This window comes from Triticum aestivum, chromosome 1D (assembly GCF_018294505.1).
Source record: "Triticum aestivum cultivar Chinese Spring chromosome 1D, IWGSC CS RefSeq v2.1, whole genome shotgun sequence".
Lineage (NCBI taxonomy): Eukaryota > Viridiplantae > Streptophyta > Magnoliopsida > Poales > Poaceae > Triticum > Triticum aestivum.
The window spans coordinates 185588036-185606468 of NC_057796.1; positions in this window are offsets into that span (position 1 = coordinate 185588036).

Sequence of the window (18433 nt, forward strand, 5' to 3'; positions counted from 1 at the left end):
TACTTATAATTTCAGCACTTACAGACATTACCTTGCTAAAAATCACTTGTCATTTCCTTCTGCTCCTCGTTAGGTTCGACACTCTTACTTATCGAAAAGAGCTACAGTTGATCCCCTATGCTTGTGGGTCATCAAGGCTATTTTCTGGCGCCGTTGCCGGGGAGTGAAGCGCCTTTGGTAAGTGGAATTTGGTAAGGAAACATTTATATAGTGTGCTGAAATTTACTGTCACTTGATACTATGGAAAACAATCCTTTGAGGGGTTTGTTCGGGGTATCTTCACCTTGACCAGAACCACAATTAGCTACCCCTCAACCTACTGCACCTACTGAAAATATTGAATATGAAATTCCTTCGGGTATGATAGAACAGCTGCTAGCTAATCCTTATGCAGGAGATGGAACCGAACATCCTGATATGCACTTGATATATGTAGAACAAATTTGTCGACTGTTCAAGCTTGCAGGTTTACCCGGGGATGAAGTTATGAAAAAGGTTTTCCCTTTATCTTTGAAGGGAAAAGCATTGGCATGGTATATGCTATGCGATGATATTGGATCTTGGAATTGGAATCGTTTGAAATTGGAGTTCCACCAAAAAAATTATCTTATGCATCTAGTTCATCGTGATCGGAATTATATATATAATTTTTGGCCTCGTGAAGGAGAAAGTATCGCTCTAGCTTGAGGGAGGCTTAAGTCAATGTTATATTCATGCCCCAATCATGAGCTCTCAAAAGAAATTATTATCTAGAACCTTTATGCTCGGCTTTCTCGTAATGATCAAACCATGCTCGATACTTCTTGTGTTGGTTCTTTTATGAAGAAGACTATTGAATTCCGGTGGGATCTTTTGGAAAGAATTAAACACAACTCTAAAGATTGGGAACTCGACGAAGGTAAAGAGTCAGGTATTAAACTTAAGTATGATTGTGTTAAATATTTTATGAATACCGATGCTTTTCAAAAGTTTAGCACTAAATATGGACTTGACTCTGAGATAGTAGCCTCCTTTTGTGAATCATTTGCTACTCATGTTGATCTCCCTAAAGAGAAGTGGTTTAAATATCACCCACCTATTAAGGAAGAAATCAAAGAACCAGTACCAATTAAAGAAGAAACCATAATTTACAATGTTGATCCAGTTGTTCCTCCTGCTTATATTGAGAAACCACCTTTCCCTGTTAGGATAAAGGAACATGCTAAAGTTTCAACTGTGGTTAACAAGAGTTACATTAGAACACCTAAACCTGGTGAACAAATTAAAGTGGAACCCAGTATTCCTACAGTTAAAGATCTCTTGGAAGAAAATGTAGATGGGCATGTTATTTACTTCTGTGAAGAAGCTGCTAGAATTGCCAAACCTGATAAAAAGGATAAACATAGACCTATTGTTGGCATGCCTGTTGTCTCAGTTAAAATACGAGATCACTGTTATCATGGTTTATGTGACATAGATGCTAGTGTGAGTGCTATTCCTTATTCCTTATATCAAGAACTTATGAATGACATAGCACCAGCAGAGATAGAAGACATAGATGTTAGTATTAAACTTGCTAATAGAGACACTATATCACCAGTTGGAATTGTTAGAGATGTTGAAGTCTTGTGTGGGAAAATAAAATACCCTACTGATTTTCTTGTTCTTGGTTCCCCACAAGATGACTTTTGTCCCATTATCTTTGGTAGACCTTTCTTGAACACCGTTAATGCTAAGATAGACTGTGAGAAACAAACTGTCGGTGTTAGTTTTGGTGATGAGTCTCATGAGTTTAATTTTTCCAAGTTTAGTAGAAAACTTCATGAAAAATAATTGCCTAGTAAGGATGAATTAATTGGTCTTGTTTCTATTGTTGTACCACCTACTGATCCTTTAGAACAATATTTGCTAGACCATGAAAATGATTTACATATGCATGAAAGAAATGAAATAGATAAGATTTTCTTTGAACAGCGTCCTCTGCTTAAACATAATTTGCCTATTGAAACTCTAGGAGGTCCTCCTCCACCTAAAGGTGATCATGTGTTTGAATTAAAACAATTGCCAGACACTTTGAAATATGCTTATCTTGATGAAAAGAAGATATATCCTGTTATTATTAGCGCTAACCTTTCAGAACATGAAGAAGAAAGATTACTGAAAGTTCTAAGGAAGCACCGAGCTGCTATTGGATATACTCTTGATGATTTAAAGGGCATTAGTCCCACTCTATGTCAGCACAAAATTAATATGGAACCTGATGCTAAACCCGTTGTTGATCACCAACGTCGGTTAAATCCGAAGATGAAAGAAGTGGTAAGAACAGAAATATTAAAACTTCTGGAAGCAGGTATAATCTATCCTATAGCTGATGTAGATGGGTAAGTCCTGTTCATTGTGTACCTAAGAAAGGAGGTATAACTGTTGTTCCTAATGATAAGAATGAACTTATTCCACAAAGAATTGTTACAGGCTATAGAATGGTAATTGATTTTAGAAAATTAAACAAAGCAACTAGAAAAGATCATTACCCTCTGCCTTTTATTGATCAAATGCTTGAAAGATTATCTAAGCACACACATTTTTGCTTCCTTGATGGATATTCCGGTTTTTCACAAATACCTGTTTCTCAACCTGATCAAGAAAAGACCCCTTTTACTTGTCCCTTTGGAATTTATGCTTATAGACGTATGCCTTTCGGTTTATGCAATGCACCTGCTACTTTTCAAAGATGTATGACTGCTATATTCTCTAACTTTTGTGAAAAGATTATTGAGGTTTTCATGGACGACTTCTCTGTTTATGGGAAGTCTTTTGATGATTGTTTAAGATGTGAACAAACAAATCTTGTCTTGAATTGGGAGAAGTGCCACTTTATGGTTAATGAAGGCATTGTCTTGGGTCATAAAATTTCTGAAAGAGGTATTGAAGTGGAAAAAGCTAAGGTTAATGCAATTGAGAAAATGCCATGCCCTAAAGATATAAAAGGTATTCGTAGTTTCTTAGGTCATGTTGGTTTATATAGGAGGTTTATCAAAGACTTTTCTAAAATTTCTAGGCCTCTTACGAATCTTTTGCAAAAGGATATTCCTTTTGTTTTTGATGATGATTGTTTAGAAGCCTTTGAAACACTCAAGAAACCCTTAATTTCTGCACCTATTGTTCAACCACCTGATTGGAACTTGCCTTATGAAACTATGTGTGATGCTAGTGATTATGTTGTTGGTGTTGTTCTAGGACAAAGAGTTGATAAGAAATTGAATGTTATTCATTATGCTAGTAAAACTCTAGACAGTGATCAACGAAACTATGCTACTACTGAAAAAGAATTCTTAGCAGTGGTGTTTGCTTGTGATAAATTTAGACCTTACATTGTTGATTCCAAAGTAATTGTTCACACTGATCATGCTGCTATTAGATATCTTATGGAAAAGAAAGATGCTAAACCTAGACTTATTCGTTGGGTTCTCTTGTTACAAGAATTTGATTTACATATCATTGATAGAAAAGGAGCTGAGAACCCCGTAGCTGATAATTATCTAGGCTTGAAAATTTGCCTGATGACCCACTACCTATTGATGATAGTTTTCCTGATGAGCAGTTAGCTGCAATAAATGTTGCTCATAGTACTCCTTGGTATGCTGACTATGCTAATTACATTGTTGCTAAATATTTACCACCTAGCTTTACATACCAACAAAAGAAAAAATTCTTCTATGATTTAAGACATTACTTTTGGGATGACCCACGTCTTTATAAAGGAGTAGATGGCATTATTAGACGTTGTGTACCTGAGCATGAACAGGGACAAATCCTACGGAAATGTCACTCTGAAGCTTATGGAGGGCATCATGCTGGAGATAGAACTGCTCACAAGGTATTGCAATCTGGATTTTATTGGCCTACTCTCTTCAAGGATGCCCGTAAGTTCGTCTTATCTTGTGATGAATGTCAAAGAATAGGTAATATCGGTAAGCGTCAAGAAATGCCTATGAATTATTCACTTGTTGTTGAACCATTTGATGTTTGGGGATTTGATTACATGGGACCTTTTCCTTCCTCTAATGGGTATACACATATTTTGGTTGCTGTTGATTATGTTACTAAATGGGTAGAAGCTATTCCAACCAGTAGTGTTGATCACAACACCTCTATTAAAATGCTTAAGGAAGTTATTTTCCCAAGGTTTGGAGTCCCTAGATATTTAATGACTGATGGTGGTTCACACTTTATTCATGGTGCTTTCTGTAAAATGCTTGCCAAGTATGATGTTAACCATAGAATTGCATCACCTTATCATCCTCAGTCTAGCGGTCAAGTTGAACTTAGAAATAGAGAAATAAAATTAATTTTGCAAAAGACTGTCAATAGGTCCTGGAAGAATTGGTCTAAGAAATTAGATGATGCACTTTGGGCTTATAGAACAGCATATAAAAATCCTATGGGTATCTCCTTATAAAATGGTTTATGGAAAAGCTTGTCATTTGCCTCTTGAGTTAGAACATAAAGCATATTGGGCCATCAAAGAGCTCAACTATGATTTCAAACTTGCTGGTGAAAAGAGGTTATTTGATATCAGCTCATTAGATGAATGGAGAACCCAAGCTTATGAAAATGCAAAATTATTCAAAGAAAAAGTTAAAAGATGGCATGACAAAAGAATCCAAAAGCGTGAGTTTAAAGTCGGAGAATATGTTCTTTTGTACAACTCTCATTTCAGATTCTTTGCAGGAAAACTCCTCTCAAAATGGGAAGGCCCCTATGTTATCGAGGAGGTTTATCGGTCTGGAATCATCAAAATAAATAATGCCGAAGGTACTAACCCGAAGCTTGTCAATGGGTAACGAATAAAACATTATATCTCAGGTACGCCCATTAATGTTGAAAGTAATATTATCCAAACTTTGACACCGGAAGAAAACATAAAAGAGTCCTTCTGAAACACTCCAGAATCCTGTAAATAAGGAAGTACATGATACGGTAAGTAAACGGACTCCGAAAAATCCGCAAAAATAATTTTTGTCAGTTTGGGAATATTTAGAAAAATAAGAAACTTCCAGGAAGCGTACCCTAGTGTGCACAAGACACCAGGGCGCGCCTGGCAAGCTAGGCGCGCCCAGGTGGGTTGTGCCCACCTGGGACACCTTCTGGACTCCGTTTTCCTACAGTTTGCTTGTCCCCCAAGATAAAAAAATCTTTATATACCCCGAACCTGTCGATCACCGTATCACGGAGAAATCTTCTGTTTTCTTTTCCTTGTTGTTTTCTATCAAATGCCATCTACCATGGCCACATCCTCCAAGGACAAGTTCTTCAAGAATGTCATCAACCCATATCTGCGGGAAGTGGTGCAGCACCCTCAGGTCATCCAGATGCATGAGGGGTTGCTCCACATCTGCGATGTGCAAGGTCCCAAAGGGACAGGAACTGTGGAGGCCAGGCTCGAAGCTATGGAGCAGGACTTCTTCCGGTGCAAGGGAATGGTAGAGCGTGGACTCAACGCCAATCACCTCATGATCACGGACCTCTCCCGTGATCTCAAGGTGGATGGCAAGCCCATGAAGGACATCGTCTTCACCCTCAACGAGCAGATCAGCTTCCTCCAAAGCTAGATCTATGTTCTCCAAAACCAAGTCTTTGAATATGAGGCGAGGTTTAAAGGTATGAGTTTGGCTGCTAGTTGCAGGACCCGTGAGACTCACTCGTCCTCTTATGATGGTGGACCACTGCCATGGAAATCCGAGGACAAGATCTCTTCATCACCAAAAGAGAATTGAGTATCGGGTATGGGCACTCCTCTTGGCTTCCGCCAAGCTTGGGGGAGGTGCCCCGGTATCGTATCATCCCACTATCTTTTTTCCTTTACTTATTTTAGTTCGAACTTTTGACTTAGATGAATAAAAGTTTAGTTCAATCCTTTCTTATTTGAGAGTTTGCTTAGTGATCTATCCTTGTAATCGTGTGCAAGATATATAATAAAGTTTAGTTTGAGTTTTTGCTTTCTTCACTTTCATGTTGCAAATAAAAGAAAGAAATAAGAAGAAAAAGAGAAAGGAAATAAATAAAAGAAAGGAAATAAATCAAGAAGATCATATACTAATCTTATGGTAGGTGATGACACCACATAAGGAAAAGTATAAGTAGAAAATTTTATTAGAGATTGACAAACATAGCATTAGTCAATGATGCAACTCATGAAAGAATTAATAAGGGAAGAGAAGATTAACATATAAATATACTATCCTAGAAATCTTTTGTGATTGTGAGCCCTCATCAAAATATTATATGCCAAAATTGTTGACGTTGGACAAGGAAGACAACTTAATGGTTTATGTTTGTTTATATTCACACAGAAGTCATATTGTCATGGATCCTTTAACATGTGGTGCTTGCCCCCTATCTTTGCTAGCCAAAAATTCCGCACTAAGTAGAGATACTACTTGTGCATCCAAAACACCTTCAACCCAAATCTTATTCAAGTGTCCACCATACCTACCTAGGGATTGAGCAAGATCCCTCAAGTAAGTTGTCATCGGTGCAAAAAGGCAATAAAAATTGCTTCTAAAAGTGTGAGATCATTTAGTGTAAGAGAAAATTGAGCGTTGTACGAACTTGTGATGGTGAAGAATAAAAGCGACAGACTGCATAATAAAGGTTGCTATCACAAGGGCCAATACAACATGACGTTCTTTTGCACCAAGGGGTTGAGCATACAAACAAATAAGCGCATGGCAACCTCTGCTTCCCTCTGCGAAGGGCCTATCTTTTACTTTTATGTATTTACTTTTATGCAAAGAGTCAAAGTTTTCCTTCTATTCCTTTTTATTTTTCTCCTTTGGCAAGCATCATGTGGTGAGGAAAGATCTAGGCACATATGTCCAGTTGAATATAGATAGCATGAGTTATTATTGTTGACAACACCCTTGAGGTGAATACGTTGGGAGGCGAAACTATAAGCCCCTATCTTTCTATGTGTCCGGTTGAAACGTTTTGCTCATGTGTACGCGGTGAGTGTTAGCAATCATAGAAGACTATATGATGGTTGAGTATGTGGACTTGCCTAAAGGCTCCGATACGTGACCCTTCCTGAAAAGATGATGAATTGTAGTTGCAAAGTTGACTGAGAACATAGTTTGTTGGTTTTTAATAGAGTTTTTGCTTTATACTTCAATAGTGTGATGAATTGTCACTTATTCATGAGAAGTCTATGATAAGAGTTTTATGATAGGAGTCTTACGTTTAAGTTTGTTGCTGTTATAATACTGAACATGATGCTTCTATGTCCATAATTTTGTTTTTATCGACACCTCTCTCTCTCTCTCTCTAAGCATGTGGACATGTTTTTTATTTCGGTTTTTCGCTTGAGGAAAAGCGAGGTCTAAACTTGGGGGAGTTGATACGTCCATTTTGCATCATGTTTCCTTACTGTTATTTATGATGTTTTTATCCATAATAATGCTTTTTGGAGTAATTCTAATGCCTTTTCTCTAATAATATGCAAGGTATACACAAAGAGGGAGAATTTCGGCAGCTGGAAATCTGGACCTGGAAAAGCTACGCCAGGCCACCTATTCTGCACAACTCCAAACAATCTAAAACTTCATAGAGAATTTTTATCAAATATATGATGAATATTGGAGCAAATAACTACCAGAGGGGGCCCACCAGGTGGGCACAACCCACCTGGGCGTGCTAGGGAGCCCAAGCACGCCCTGGTGGGTTGTGCTCACCCAGGCCCACCTCCGGTGCCCAACTTATGTAATATAGGTCATTTTGACCTAGAAAAAATAAGGAGAGAACTTTCGGGACGGAGCGTCGCCGTCTCGAGGCGGAACTTGGGCAGGAGCACTTTTGCCCTCCGGCGGAGCGATTCCGCCGGGGGAACTTCCCTCCCGGAGGGGGAAATCATCGTTATCATCAGCACCAACAACTCTCCAATATTGGGGAGGGCAATCTCCATCAACATCCTCAACAGCACCATCTCATCTCAAACCCTAGTTCATCTCTTGTGTTCAATCTTGTTACCGGAACTATAGATTGGTGCTTGTCGGTGACTAGTACTGTTGATTACATCTTGTAGTTGATTACTATATGGTTTATTTGGTGGAAGATTATATGTTCAGATCCAATATGCTATTTAATACCCCTCTGATCTTGAGCATGATTATCATTTGTGAGTAGTTACTTTTGTTCTTGAGGTCACGGGAGAAATCATGTTGCAAGTAATCATGTGAACTTGATATGTGTTCGATATTTTGATAGTATGTATGTTGTGATTCCCTTAGTGGTGTCATGTGAACATCGACATGACACTTGACCATATTTGGGCCTAAGGGAATGCATTGTGGAGTAGAAATTAGATGATGGGTTGCGAGAGTGATAGAAGCTTAAACCCCAGTTTATGCGCTATTCCATAAGGGACCGATTGGATCCAAAAGTTCAATGCTATGGTTAGAATTTATTCTTAATACTTTTCTCATAGTTGCGGATGCTTGCGGGAGGGTTAATCATAAGTAGGAGGTTTTTTCAAGTAAGAACAACACCTAAGCACCGGTCCACCCACATATGAAATTATCAAAGTACCGAACACAAATCAAACCAACATGGTGAAAGTGACTAGATGAAAACCCGTGTACCCTCAAGAATGCTTTGCTTATCATAAGAGACCGTTTTGGCCTGTCCTTTGCCTCAAAAGGATTGGGCTACCTTGCTGCACTTTTGTTACTACTATTGCTCGTTACAAATTATCTTGCTATCAAACTACTCTGCTACTTACAATTTCAGCACTTGCAGACATTACCTTGCTGAAAACTACATGTCATTTCCTTCTGCTTCTTGTTGGGTTCGACACTCTTACTTATCGAAAAGAGCTAAAATTGATCCCCTATACTTGTGGGTCATCAGGGGCTTACAAGGGGGCCAGAAGATCAGAGGCACGCCCTGGGGGGGGTAGGGTGCGCCCCCAGGTTTGTGGCCACCTGGTGGATCCCCTTCTGTTATTTCTTCGCCCATTATTTTTTATATATTCCAAAATAATTCTTCGTAAAGTTTCAGGACATTTGGAGTTGTACAGAATAGGTAACTCAAATTTTTCTCCTTTCTGGTCCAGAATTCCAGCTGCCGGCATTCTCCCTCTTCATGTAAATCTTGTAAAATAAGAGAGGAAAGGCATAAGTATTGTACTATAATGTGAAATAACAACCCATAATGCAATAAATATCAACATTAAAACATGATGCAAAATGGATGTATCAACTCCCCCGAGCTTAGACTTCGCTTGTCCTCAAGCGAAAGCCGAAATCGATAATCATGTCCACATGTTTAGAGATAGAGGTGTCGATAAAAATAAAATACGGACATGAGGGCATCATGATCATCTTTAGAACAGTAAGATATTGTCATATAATTTCTTATGCTAGAGTGATAATTCGTTCACAAGGTAGAGTATGAACCAAATACTTCATTGAAAACTAACAAACTATGATCTCGGTCATTGAAGCAATTGCAATTTATCATAATATCGGAAAGAGTCAATGTAAGAGCTTTTATGTAGCAAGTCCACATACTCAACCATCTTTTAGTCTTTCATAATTGCTAACACTCACGCGATATTTATGAGATCAAAGCCTCAATCATACACAAAGAAAGATAGGAGCTTATAGCTTCGCCTCCCAACCATTTACCTCAAGGGTAATGTCAACAATAATAATTCATCATCACCTACATTCGAGTGGATATGTATGTCTAGATCTTTCCCCAACACATAGTGCTTGCCAAATAGAGAAAGTGTAAAAGGAAGGGTGAAAATCACCATGACTCTTGCATAAAGGTAGAAAGTACAATAAAAGATAGGCCCTTCGCAGAGGGAAGCAGAGGTTGTCATGCGCTTTTATGGTCGGATGCACGAAATCTTAATGCAATGGAACGTCACTTTATATTGCTGCATGTGATAGAGAACTTTATTATGTAGTCCGCCGCTTTTATTTCTTCCATATCACAAGTCCGTATAAAGTTTACTTTCCTCGCACTAAAAGATCATACATATTTAGAGAGCAATTTTATTGCTTGCACCGCTGACAACTTACTTGAAGGATCTTACTCAATCCATAGGTAGATATAGTGGACTCTCATGGCAAAACTGGGTTGAAGGTTTTTTTGGATGCACAAGTAGTATCTCTACTTGTTGCGAAATTTTTGGCTAGCATAGGATGAGAAGCAAGCTCAACATGTTGGAGGATCCATGACATTATAACTTCTATTCGGATATAAGGGAACATAACACATTATGTTGTCTTCCTTGTCCAACATCAACTTATTAGCATATAACTAGTAAATATGCCCATGCATTGCTATGGGTGACAATCAGTTAACGAATCAAACAAATGATGAAGTTACATGAATGACTTCTTGACGATGGAAAGCATGGATAGTATCATGGGGTGACACTAAGACCTACAAAATTTTATTCAATCACTGGTAGGATAGGTGCATCAATGGATAGTATCATGGATTGCTTGGATCTCCTTCAACTTCGTGCTTCACCCACTACGCAGATGTCGGGGGAAATCGACACCTATGGAATCACTGGGATCCCTTCTACGGTTGGCGGGTGCGGGGTTGTGCAAAGAGCGGGTCTAACAGGAAGCACACGGATCGTTTACCCAGGTTCGGGCCGCGGAGATGCGTAATACCCTAGTCCTGCTTTGGTGGATGTATTTGAGTGTTCTTGTGTTCTTGAGCTAGCTACGGGGCGTAACTTGCCCAAAAGATCCGAATCCTTCTCCTGGTCGCCTCGGGCCTCCTTTTATAGGAAAAAGGGGTTGCCACAGTGGCACACATGAGGTGGAAAGGTGTACAGTAGACGAGTCTATCCTCTGGCTCCGTCGGACAAACGCATTTAATGCGCTGCCAACATGCCTCTCTCGCCTTATCGGGGACGGCAGGGAAGCACGTCCCAGCTGCCGCCGCCTCGCCTGGCTTCGACACGCGTCTGAACTGACGAGGCGTTGCCGCGCCACGTTGGCTGGCTGCTGTGCTGGCGCGGTGGTGGAGCCTTCACGAAGGTCTGCATGCCACCACGCAGGTGCTTGTTGGGTCGGTGTAGAGGCCGCTCGTCACCACGCAGGTGCCTACCCAGCTGGTTGAGCTAGCAGCTGCATGGGGACGGCGGTGGCGTCTTGGCAGACATGGGCCTCGCTGCGGCCCCGCTGGTGTCCTCGGCAAGGGTCTTGCCGGGGCCCCGGCAAGGGTCTTGCCGTGGCGTCGTGGTCGTCCTCGGCAAGGATCTTGCAGGGGGTCTTGTGGATTTCCTCGGCTAGGATCCCGCAGAGGGTCTCCGTCTTCTGGTCCTCATCTGATCTCGTGTATTTATGATCTTGACAAAGATCTGCATGGCACCACGGAGGTGCCTCCCGAGCCTTGGTTCCAATGTAGTCGTTAGCGGCGTTTGGAACCCTTGGGCTCAAGGGTGGCTCGCTCTGCTGGTGTCGGGCAAGCTGCCCTGGCAAGGCTCTTGCCGGGGCCGCGGAGGCCGCCCCGGCAAGGGCCTTGCCGGGGGAGTCCACCTCGCCCCTTTGCTCTTTAGTGTTTCTGGTCTTGGCGTTGCCTTGTTTGTCTTGTGCTTCGGTTTCCCTCCGGCTTCCCTCCTCTGCCTTGTTAAGTGTGGCCGTGGGCGCGGCTCTGACTGCCCGTGCACAACTAGAGGGGGTCAAAAGGAGAGCCCCTACTTTTGTACATTGACAGGAGCACCCGGGCCTGGGCCACACATAAGCGCGACGCGTCGTTGGGCTAGGCCCAGAACGGTGCGCGGGCAGGTGGGGCGGATTTTACCGTAGTAACTTTTCGTCCGCTGCGCTTCCCCATGACCCGCGTTGAACGTGCGACGTGGAGGGTCGTGGGTGACGTGGGGGTCATGCGTGGGGCGGTTCCCGCACGCATGCGTCACATCGTGGTAAAGAGGCGGCTCGCGCCTTCCCCATAAAAAGAGGGAGACGCAGAGGCGTGGCTCATTTACTAGGTGGACTCGGGTCGTGGTCTTCAAGGTGTCCGTGCCCCACGAACACGGGGTGGGGAACGGTCGCCTCACCCGTCCCCTCGATTCTGCTTGCTCGCCACGTGTCCCCCATGCAGGTGGCAGGCGGTGGAGGCGGGAAACCGGGCCGTCGCTGATTGGGGCAGCGGGTCGGTCTCGATTCCCTGCGCCCCCGATGGACGGATTGGTCGAGCGGGGCGGCCGAGCCCTGACCCCGCCCCTTTATAAGAAGGGGGAGGGGATGGCATCTCACATCCTTTCATCATCCATCTCCATTCACTTCGGCTCCTTTCTTCCATCTGTCATGGCGAGAGGAGGCGCCGGCCCTTCAACGGTGGCGGCGAGGGTCGCTGCTCGACAGCGCGTCCCTCCTTCCCAAGAGCTCGCGGCGGCGGAGCCGACCACGAGAGGAAGGGGGAGGGGGAGAGGCCGAGGTCACCGTGGCGCTCGGGAAAGAGGGGGATGGGGTGGCGCACTGGCCTTGCCTCCGCCCGTGATGCCTCCCCCGATGGAGGGCCACGTCAGGGACCAGCCCCGCGAGTTCTTCATCAGGTTGCGCCGGCCACCACGTCGTCGTCTCCATCTCCCTACCCCATTTGCTCGGGAGATGGAGCTCGATCCACCCCAGACCCTCAGGTTGCACATGAGGGGCTGCGGGAACGGTGGCACGCGGGTTGACGTCGACTTCCCCGCTCCTCATGTCATGTACCTCCGTCGCGGATGGAAGACGTTCGCTCACGTCCATAGCCTGACGGCGGGGCTCGTTCTCTACTTCAAGTTAATGGAGAACGGCCTGCTCTCCGTCAAGGTCTTTGGAGATCTTGGAACTCGCCTGAAGTGTTGCGTGGAGAGATCCTCCGATGATGAAGATTCCTTCTCAAGTGGGAGTGACGAGGAGGACAGCGACGCCGAGGGCACCGAGCGGCAGGACGCTGACCCCGACTCCGACTGACTGCGTCGTCCCTCCCTTGGCCACCCACCCTGCCGAGGGCCTTCCTCGTCAAGCTCTCCATCGGCGCGTTCCCCATCGCCTCCTTGGGCGGTTGGCGTAGGAGGGCCAGAGAAGGCGAAGAAGGCGGGTGGCGGCCGTCAAGTCGGAGTACATGGGCAGCGACGCCTTCGTCGCGTATTGTCGGCCCGCTGCCTCATCTTCCAGCTCCCCTCCCGTCACCGGGATGTTCTCTTGGCGCCTTCTGCTTCTCGCACCTCGCCTAGGCGCTCTTTTCGCCCTCCTGCTACCTTGCTCCATCTTCTGAGGAGAGGGACAAGAAAGGGATTACGGGCATCTTATCTCTTTTTAGTTTGTAAGCCTGCGGGCACTTGTTAGATTTAAAACTTGTAATCCCCTTGCTCATGTTTTTATCCCGTATGAACTGTACATGTATGGGACATTTTCAATGAAAAAGGGTGCTTGCCGGGTTCTTTGTGCATGAGCGAGGTCCATGCCAAGGAATGAATCCTTGTTATTTTTAAGATAAACATCGTCGCCTGGCAACAGGCCCTGCCGTCCCCTTACTTCAGTCGACCATTCTCACGCTCTTGGCGGAGGCAGGGGCGAAGTAGAGTTAGGCCCCTTGTTTATTTCCTTGCCACCGCGACTACGACTGGTCCCGACCCAGGGACTTGGGTCTAGGAACAAGGGGGAGCATGGTGGTCTAGGAGCAAAACGAGGTTTCATATGTCCCAAACTTCATACAGAAATGCACAATAGAGGATAAAAGACTTATCTGAATCTGCAGCCCCCGGCAGCCTTGGCTTTCCGTGGTTGGATTCTTGTATCTGCTGCCCCCGGCAACCTTGGCTTGCTGAGGCCGGAGCGCCGGCTCGTTCTCTTTCTTCCAAACAGCTCAGCAGAAACGTCCATGTACCCTGCGAACCAAAGAGGACGGAAAGGAACAGAGAAACGCACACTCGACCTCTATGCTAGGGGTTAGCCGCCGCTAAGCACTATCAACCCTAACCGAGGGAGAGACTTAACCTAGCATGCATGCTAAAACTTAGGGCGCCAGCGCTTCATTTATTTATGCTCAGGGTCTGCGCCTGGCTTTGTACAGAGGGTTACATGCCTTGCCGGCAAGGCTTGTACAAAAGGTGGTTTGCCGGGGGGCCCGGCAACCGCGCCTTATGGGTAAAACTTGCGAAGATGTTCGATGTTCTAGGAGTTGCTCACTGGAATAGCATCTTCGGTCTCCAGGCGGACTGTGCCGGGCCTGGTGACTCGTATTACCCGATAAGGGCCTTCCCACTTTGGCGTCAACTTGTTGGAATTCTTGGCCGATTGAACGCGCCGAAGAACAAGGTCACCTTCCTGAAAGCTTCGGGCATGAACCTTGCGGCTATGGTAGCGGCGCAAGGCTTGTTGGTAGCGCGCTGCTCTCACAGCCGCCCGAAGACGATCTTCCTCAAGGAGCGTTGCGTCATCTTGCCGCAACTGCTCTTGCTCAAGCTCGTCATAGGCGAGCACTCGAGGTGACCCATATGTGAGTTCCGTGGGGAGAACTGCTTCTGCCCCGTATACCAGGGCAAAGGGTGTCTGGCCGGTGGCTCGATTTGGCGTTGTTCTGATCGACCAAAGAACCGCCGGCAACTCATCAATCTAGCGCCTTCCGCTCTGGTGCAGCCTGTCAAAAGTCTTGGTCCTCGGGCCTCGTAGTACTTCAGCATTTGCCCTCTCCGCCTGGCCGTTGCTCTGTGGGTGTGCCACGGAAGCGAAACAGACCTTGCTGCCGAGGTCCTGGATGTACTGCATGAAGGTGTGGCTTGTGAACTGCGTGCCGTTGTCGGTGATGACTCTGTTTGGCACACCAAAACGGCAGACTAGCCCCTTCAAGAACTTGATGGCTGACTGTGCTGTCACCTTCCTCATTGCTTCCACCTCCGGCCACTTTGTGAACTTGTCGATTGCAACGTACAAGTACTCAAAGCCCCCGACGGCGCGGGGGAAAGGGCCCAGTATGTCGAGCCCCCAGACCGAAAATGGCCAGGAGAGAGGAATTGTCTGAAGGGCTTGGGTTGGTTGATGAAGCTTCTTCGAATGGAACTGACATGCTTCATAGTTGGTTACTAGTACCTGAAGGAAATATGCCCTAGAGGCAATAATAAAGTATTATATATTTCCTTATATCATGATAAATGTTTATTATTCATGCTAGAATTGTATTAAACCGGAAACATAATACATGTGTGAATACATAGACAAACAGAGTGTCACTAGTATGCCTCTACTTGACTAGCTCGTTAATCAAAGATGGTTATGTTTCCTAGCCATAGACATGAGTTGTCATTTGATTAACGGGATCACCTCATTAGGAGAATGACGTGATTGACTTGACCCATTCCGTTAGCTTAGCACCCGATCGTTTAGTATGTTGCTATTGCTTTCTTCATGACTTATACATGTTCCTATGACTATGAGATTATGCAACTCCCGTTTACCGGAGGAGCACTTTGTGTGCTACCAAACGTCAGAACGTAAAAGGGTGATTATAAAGGTGCTCTACAGGTGTCTCCAAAGGTACTTGTTGGGTTGGTCTATTTCGAGATTAGGATTTGTCACTCCGATTGTCGGAGAGGTATCTCTGGGCCCACTCGGTAATGCACATCACTATAAGCCTTGCAAGCATTGTGACTAATGAGTTAGTTGCCGGATGATGTATTACGGAACGAGTAAAGAGACTTGCCAGTAACGAGATTGAACTAGGTATCGAGATACCGACGATCGAATCTCGGGCAAGTAACATACCGATGACAAAGGGAACAACGTATGTTGTTATGCGGTCTGACCGATAAAGATCTTCGTAGAATATGTGGGAGCCAATATGGGCATCCAGGTCCCGCTATTGGTTATTGACCGGAGAGGTGTCTCGGTCATGTCTACATAGTTCTCGAACCCGAAGGGTCCGCACGCTTAAAGTTACGATGACAGTTATATTATGAGTTTATATGTTTTGATGTACCGAAGGTTGTTCGGAGTCCCGGATGTGATCACGGACATGACGAGGAGTCTCGAAATGGTCGAGACATAAAGATTGATATATTGGATGACTATATTCGGACACTGGAAGTGTTCCGGAGAAGTTTCGGATTAAACCGGAGTGCCGGAGGGTTACCGGAACCCCCCCGGGGAAGTATTGGGCCTTAGTGGGCCTTGAGGGGAGAGAGAGGGCAGCAGCCAGGAGGTGGCGCGCCCCCTCCCAGGAGGAGTCCTAGTTGGACTAGGAGAGGGGGGCGCAGCCCCCTTTCCCTCTCCCTCTCCCTCTCTTTCCTTCCCCCCTCTTTTCCTAGTAGGACTAGGAAAGGGGAGTCCTACTCCTACTAGGAGGAGGACTCCCCCCCTCTCCTTGGCGCGCCTAGGGCAGCCGGCCTCCCCCTTGCTCCTTTATATACGGGGGCAGGGGGGCACCTCTATACACACTTGATATACGATATTTTAGCCGTGTGCGGTGCCCCCCTCCACCATATTACACCTCGATAATACCATTGCGGAGCTTAGGCGAAGCCCTGCGTCGGTGGAACATCATCATCGTCACCACGCCGTCATGCTGACGAAACTCTCCCTCAACACTCGGCTGGATCGGAGTTCGAGGGACATCATCGAGCTGAACGTGTGTAGAACTCGGAGGTGCCGTGCGTTCGGTACTTGACCGGTCGGATCGTGAAGACGTACGACTACATCAACCGCGTTGTGATAACGCTTCCGCTGTCGGTCTACGAGGGTACGTGGACAACACTCTCCCCTCTCGTTGCTATGCATCACCATGATCTTGCGTGTGCGTAGGAAAATTTTGAAATTACTACGTTCCCCAACAGTGCCATTGCATCCTGGAGGGCAGTGGGCCAGAAGAAACCTTGCTGGAACGCCTTGCCGGCAAGGGCCCTCGACCCTATGTGGGAGCCACATATGCCTCTGTGTATCTCCGCCAACAACTCCAGTCCTTCCTCCCGGGGAATGCACTTCAATTTCACACCGTTCGGTCTTTTCCTGTACAGGACGTCATCAACGAACTGATGCATAGCAGACTGATAGGCTACTTTCTCCGTTTCTTCCTGCTCCTCAGGAAGCTCCCCCGCTTGGAAGAATCGGACGGTATGTTGTGCCCATGCCGGAGCCTCGGGCTCGATGGCAAGGACTAAAGGCATTTCTTCTGCCATGGGAGCGGCCGTCTCTACGGCCAGGGCTTGACGCCCTGCCGGAGTTAGTCGCCCCTCGACAGGCTCAGTACCCACGACAACATCCTTGCCGGCGGCCCCAAGGGGCTCGGCGGGAAGGTATTTGCCGGGGCCTGATTTCCTTTGCTTGTTCTGCTCTGTTGATGGTTCAACGGATGGCTGAGTTAACCGAAGCACAAAAGTACCTGGTTCCACAGGTAGCTTGAATGCAGCGCGCTTCGACAGGTAATCGGCGATGTCGTTCTCCACTTGGGGAACGTGCTCCGCTTGTATACCGTCAAAGCACTCTTCCAGCTTCCTCACCTCATCTACGTAGGCCTCCATCAACGGGCTCTGATAATCTTTGTTGACTTGCCTGACGACAAGCTGCGAATCATCCCTGACGATGAGCTTCTTAATCCTGAGGTCTGCCGCGATCCTGAGACCGGCAAGCAACCCCTCGTATTCAGCAGTGTTGTTTGTGGACATCTCCCTGGGAAAGTGCATCTGGATTACATACTTGAGGTGCTCTCCGGTGGGTGCGACAAGCAGCACACCAGCACCGGCGCCTTGCAGCGAGAAAGCCCCGTCAAAGTACATGATCCAGTTGCGACTCACTTCCTTGCCGGGGAGAGTGGTCTCCTGGATCTCTTCGTCGGGCGTCGAGGTCCATTCCACAATGAACTCCGCCAGGACTCTGCTCTGGATTGTCGAAGTGCTTTCAAATTTCAAACCAAAGCTCGACAGCTCCAAGGCCCACTCCACAATCCTCCCAGTTGCGTCTGGGTTATGCAATATCCGTTGCAACGGGAGGCGGGTGACGACGGTGATTTCGTGGGCTTGGAAGTAATGACGCAGCTTCCTCCAGGCCATAAGGAGGCCAAAGAGCAATTTCTGCACACCGGAATACCTCGACCTAGCCCCCTGCAAGAGGGAGCTGACGAAGTAAACCGGGTGCTGCATCATTTTCTTCTTCTGCACCACTTCATTTGGCTCTGCCGGGGCCCCTGCCTTGCCGGCACCAAGCCTTGTCGTTGCCACTGCCTCTTCGTCGACCTCCCTCTGGGCCACTAGCGCGGCGCTGACCATTTGATTCGTTGCCGCTAGGTACATCAGCAATGGCTCTTGTGGTCTAGGCGCAACTAGTATCGGCGTAGAGGAGAGGTATTTATTCAAATCCTGTAGTGCCGCTTCGGCCTCTGGGGTCCATTCCATTGGTCCCGCCTTTTTCAAGATTTTGAAAAAGGGAAGGGCGCGCTCGGCAGACTTGGAGAT